General features: G+C 47.1%; 1 long non-coding RNA gene across 1 annotated transcript; it reads right to left on the bottom strand.

Annotated features, from left to right (window-relative positions):
• Window positions 1-4079: 4079 nt before the first annotated feature.
• On the bottom strand, window positions 4080-5158 carry LOC121136486. The gene is made up of 2 exons (XR_005873534.1): window positions 4927-5158; window positions 4080-4236 (listed from the first exon to the last, which is right to left on the bottom strand). It is a non-coding gene; the product is annotated as an uncharacterized LOC121136486 (long non-coding RNA).
• Between the last annotated feature and the right edge of the window lie 795 nt (window positions 5159-5953).

Below are 5953 nucleotides of genomic sequence, written 5' to 3'. Positions count from 1 at the left end.
AGGAAGCACACATGGTACAAAGAGCAGACTGCCTCCCACACATTGTCTTCTGACCTACACACACACACACACACACACACACACACTGTTGCACATGCATGCTTACACACACACACACACTGTTTCACATGCATGCTTACACACACACAAATACACATTTTAAAAGAAAGAACCTGGGCATAGGCTGCACATGCCTGTAACCCCAGCATTGATGGGTTGGGGCCCAGAGACAAGAAGATCCCAAGAATCCATTGGCCTCACTGAAGTGTCGAGCTCCAGGTTCAGGGAATGACCCTTTCCCCCAGGCAATAAGTCAGAGGGTGACATAGGAAGACACCCGATTTCCTGGACTGGCCTTAGTATGTGTGCACATTTGCACACTCACATGTACGCAGTGTGCCAACCACACATACCAACAATAACAACAACCACAAAGGGAAAACAAAACAAAAAACCACTTGAAGCACAAAACCATGCGTGGGCTTTCCCGCTGTGGTGGGGGCGAGGGAGAGGCACTGCAGCTGAAGTGATGGCTCAGAAGCTAAGAGCACTCGCTGACCTTCCAGAGGACCAGAGTTCGGTTCCCAGCACCCATGTCAGGCAGCTCACAACCATCTGCAGCTGCAGCTCCAGAGGCTCCACTACCCTCTTCTGGCCCCTGAAAGTGCCCACATGTGCTCACATAGACACAAGTGCACTTAAATAAGACAAAAAGTGAAGAGGCAGGAAGTGAGCCGAGAGTAGAGCCTCTGTGCATGCAGATAAGTACACTGTATGGATCCCTGCATGTCTAGTCATGGCTTAGCTGGGTCCTCTGGCCAGGGTCTCTACCCAGCCTACAGATAAATATCATCTTGGACCATTGTTTCCATTTAAGAGTAGACTGGGGAGGCATCTAACTTCAAGTTCATTCATTCGTGGGGTGTTATATAAATTTTCCTGGGGAGATATGAACAGATATCTACTCCCTACAGATGAGGCACCAATGACAGACCAAAGCAACAATACCAGCAAAATCCAACTGGATAAGCCAGTTAGTTTAGTGGGGTTCCTTGCAGGGGTATGGGTGACAAGTCACTTACAAGAGTGAGGATGCCTCAAAGGCAGCTGTGTCACCAAAAAGCCAATCTTAGCATGAACGGCAACTCACAAAAACTACATCCCAGGTATAACGTGAGAACATGACCATTCCAAGATATAGTTGGTTGGCGAGAAGGTTTTTATTGCAGATATGAGGGAGAATACAACTAGAGGCATCGGGAGGAATCCAGAGCAGGGAGAGTAAGTAGTACTCCAAACATGGCCAACGGAGTGAACTGGACCATGGGAGGCACGGCGTGGGGAGGGAGGACCGGAGAGAAGGGGCAGAAAGAGAGAGAGCCAAGAGAGAGTGCGAGGGGGTGGGGGGACCAAGTTAAAGGGATAAGGGGGCAAAAGAGAAGGAGAGAGAGAGAGAGAGAGAGAGAGAGAGAGAGAGAGAGAGAGAGAGAGAGAGAGAGAGAGAGAGAGAGTGAGCAAAATAGAAAGCTGAGAGCCAAAAGACCACATAGCCAAATGGCAGGATTTATAGGAAAGGAAGCCATGATCTGGAGAAGGGGGGGGGGGGAGCCAAGATGCCAGCATGGACTCTCTGTAGCTGGTGCTTGTGATGCTAAGAGGTTCTGGAGGCCAGCATGCCCTTTCATATGCTAATGGGCACCACAGTTAGTCACATTGTTCTGAGTTTCTTCTGAACCTGAACCCAGGGTCCCTGCACACCTTGCAGGCAACTCAACAGGTCAGAGTCTCCCCCTCTCCCCAGCAGTCCTTTCTGCTTAAGTAACCTCTGGAAAGGACCTCGTGAATCTCGTAAATGTCTGGGACATCCGGGGACACGCTGGAGTCATCAGAGAGGAGGGATCCTCTGTTGAGAAAATGCCTCCATAAGATGGGGCAGTAGGCAAGCCTGTGAGGCATTTTCTCAGTTAGTGCTTGATGGGGGAGGGCACAGTCCACTGTGGGTGTGGCCATCCCTGGGCTGGTGCTCCTGGGTTCTATAAAAAGCAGCTGAGCAAGCCATGGGGAACAAGCCAGTCAGCAGCGCCCTCCTTGGCCTCTTCATCAGTTCCTGCCCCCAGGACCCTGCCCTGTGTGAGTTCCTGTCCTGACTTCCTTCAGTGATGGACTATAGAGTGGAAGTGTGAGCCAGACAAAGCCTGGAAAATTACAGATGCATACCAGCTTCTAAATGGGTCCTTCAGCTCCAACTCAGGTCCCCATGCTTATTTAGCAAGCACTGGTCCATGCCTCCGACTCCTGGGAGCAGGTATTTCCAATGACCTCGCCACAAAAAGTGATCCCTGATTTCAAGTCATACGAGACAGCTGTAGTTAAAAAAAAAAAAAGTATGATGCCAGCCCAAGAACAGACACGTTGACTAATGGCATAGAATTGAGGACCCAGATGAAGGTCCACACACATGCAGCCACCTGATTTTTGGCAAAGTGCCAAAAATACATATCAACAAATGATTTTGGGGAAACTGAGACCTACATCTATATGAATAAAAGTTGATCCTTCTCTCTTCTACACACAAATAATTTCCAAATAGATCAAGTATCTCAATGTTAGACCTGAAACTTCTAGAAGAAAGTGTAGGAAGTACAATTCAAGATTTGGGCTAAGTTAAAGATTTTCTGAATAGGACTCTAGTCACCCAGGAAATAAGACCAACAGTTACCAACTGTCACTTAATGAAGTTAAAAGGCTTCCATACTACAAAGGAAACTGTTAGCCGACTAAAGAGGCAGCCTACAGAGTAGGGGAGGGATTTGCAACTATACATTAGCTAAACACCAAGAAAGCAAGCAACACAGTTAGAGAGTGTGCTACAGAACTGGACAGAGTTCTCAGAAAAAGAAATACAAATGTCTAAGAAACATTCTTTTAAAGTGTTCATCTTCATTACCCACCAGGGAAAGGCAAATAAAAACTAGCTTGAGATTTCATTTTACCCCAGTCAGAATGGCTAAGAATAAGAAAACAAAAAGATAACTGTTACTAATAGTTCTATTAGCACAGTCCCCAAAAGGAGTGGCACTATTAGGAGGTGTGGCTTTGTTGGAATAGGTGTGGCCTTGCTGGAGGAAGTGTGTCACTGTGGAGGTGGACTCTGAGGTCTCATAAATGCTGAAGACAGCACCCAGTGTCCCTGACCACTTCCCGTTGCCAGCAAGCCAAGACTAGGACCCTCAATCACTTCTACAGTCCCATGCCCGCCTGCATGCCACCGTGTCACACCGTGATGATAATGAACTGAAAATATAAGCCACCTCAAAGAAATGCTTTCCTTTATAAGAGTTGTCCAAGTAGAGACATGTGCTCCTCCTTGTTTATAGCTGTTCTATTCACAATAGCTAGTACATGTAAGCAGCCTGGGTTTCCATCAGCCGATGAAAGGATAATGGAAATGTGGCGCCTACACACCACGGGATGATATTCATCTGAAGAGTAAAATGAAATCCACAGGCAAATGGACAGAGATGGAAAACGTTGTTCTAAGCAGCCCACACTCAGAAAGACAAACGTCACATGCTTTGGATATTTGACCCTTTGGTTTGTGTGTCCCGTAGAAAACAGGAAACTAGAAAAGGGCCGTCGGTGGGGAGGGGGGAGAGATGAGGGGGTGCTAGGACAAAGGAGATGTGAAGGGTAAGGGGAATTAATGGAGAGGGAAGTTTAAGTAGGAAGACAAATAAGAAGCCAGGGGAAAGAATGGGTGAGAAGGTGAGCTGAGGTGGGAGGAGTCGTGAGCGGATGTGGGAGGGGTCATGGAGAAGAGTGGGAGGTGAATGAGGTCAAAGCACATTACACAGCATTCTCAAAGAATTCATAAAAATACTGTATTTTTAAACGTGAGTCTGTAGAGCCACACTCAACCAGGGGCGATTTTACAGGGTGTGAAGATCCCCAGATGGGATGATTTGGGGGCGTCGTCAAGAATACCAACTCTACCTAATGAACAATGTGTGTGCGAGACAGACGGTTAACATCTAGCTGTGAAGGACAGAGAATAGAGGTAGAAAAATCACATGAAAGAATAGGAGGGAAGTGTTATAGTTTTATTTCTGCTACTGTGATAAAAAATACCCTGACAAAAGGCAACTTAGAGAAGGAGGGGCTTATCTGGCTTGTAATGCCAGGTTACATCAGGGAAATCAAGGCAGGAACTTGAAGCAGCTAGTCACATTGTATTCCCTGTGAAGAGAAGAGAGATATGAATACATACACATTCACTCACGCTCAGCCTTCTCTCTACACTTACACAGGCCAGGATCCCCTGCCTAGGGAATGGTGCCACTCATGGTGGCCTGGGTCTTCCCTAATTATTAAGAATCAAGACAATACCAAGTACACCAACCTGAACTAATCAGTCCTTTGTTGAGACTTTATCCCATTTAATTTCAGACGGTGTCAAGCTGGCATTTAAAACTAACTGTCACAGGAAGGAATTCAAATGTTAGTTGCTTGACAATTTTAAATACTACCTCTGGGTCAAGTTGTGAGAAACTGGAAAAGAAACAGTGGGGTTTGCTGAATGTAAGAGGCCCTTGAAGATCTTGTCCTTTGTCAATGCAAAGGCCCCATAAGGTTACAGCCCCATGAACTGCTCCTCATCACTCACTGACCTATATGGTCACCACCTCTACAGGAGGTGACCAGAAAGCTTTCCACACAGCCTGGGGCTTCCCATGTCTCCCGACACCTCCACCAGGAAAGCGACCTCATTTCTCAAAGACAAAACAGATTCTAGGTCACATCCCCCTGGAATGAGAGGCCAATTGATGTGATTATCTCCAAGAGAAAGGGGGCACCTGCTAAAAGTAGAAACCAGTGCCCCAGAAGGGAAGACATTGGGGAACCTAAAAAAGGGTCTCTGATAATTACCTGCCAAGATTGCGGAGAGAAGGAAGGGCGTTTCCACGTGATGGCAGAAGGAAAAGGAGACAGCCGGAACATTTCACAGCTTCTCCTCCCGCATTCATTCACCCAGCCAGCAGCCCACCATACCTCACCTAAGGACACGATTCCGTTACCTACTTGACATTCATAGAACAGACAGCCTCGGCTGAGAGGACGGGGAGCAGGAATGCTGTGATGTGTCACTTGTTATAAAATTCGGAGAGCTGATTTCTCAAAGAAATGCAGTTCCCTGTTGACCCGAGTGAGAAAGAAGCAGAGCGCTTGGGGAGATGGCTACCGCGAAAGAAAGGGTGTGTTCAGAGTGAGTGTCTCTGGGTAGTAAGGTTAAAGGAGACTCGGTCCCATTCTCTTTGCTGTGTGCACCTGTGTTGTCCACATACGGTAGTTTCACAGCCTGAAAACCAGAGGACGGGGGAAGTGTAGCAAAGACGCCACCTGGACGTGACTTACCCCTTGTACTCGGTACTCGCTGTAGCCGTGGGTATCTGCACAGGACCTACATGCAAAGGGTTGGTCCCTTCTTACGGTCCCTAGTAGGTTGCTCTTGTCCAGTGGGTGGTCCACACCCATGTGTATATAAGCAACACTAATTATACTTAGCGGCTTATTTTTTAAAAGGACGTGAAGAGGTAAATACAGGAAGAGTTATGGGGGAGGAATATAATCAAATTGCATTTTATACATGTATGAGATTCTCCAAGAATATATATATTCAAAAATAGTGGGGACCTCAATATTTCATTTTTGATGAGGAAGGGGCCCATGAAGCCCTACCACCACCACCCTGAGGAACTACTGGCAGCTAACTGTTGTGGGAGAAGGGATGTCATTTCCTTCAGTGATGTCCTGTAAATAACCTCCCGCCCATGCTCCTGCAGGCAGCTCTAATTAAACTCAGCAGGCCACAGACAAGAAAACATGAAAGAGAAGCTGGACTTCCTGAAAAGACAAGAGTCCAGCAGGAAGGAAGACGTATGAGAGGGGAGTGGAG

Source organism: Mesocricetus auratus, unplaced genomic scaffold (genome assembly GCF_017639785.1).
Source record: "Mesocricetus auratus isolate SY011 unplaced genomic scaffold, BCM_Maur_2.0 Super-Scaffold_100676, whole genome shotgun sequence".
Taxonomy (NCBI): Eukaryota; Metazoa; Chordata; class Mammalia; order Rodentia; family Cricetidae; genus Mesocricetus; species Mesocricetus auratus.
This window is presented reverse-complemented; position numbering and strand designations above follow the sequence as displayed.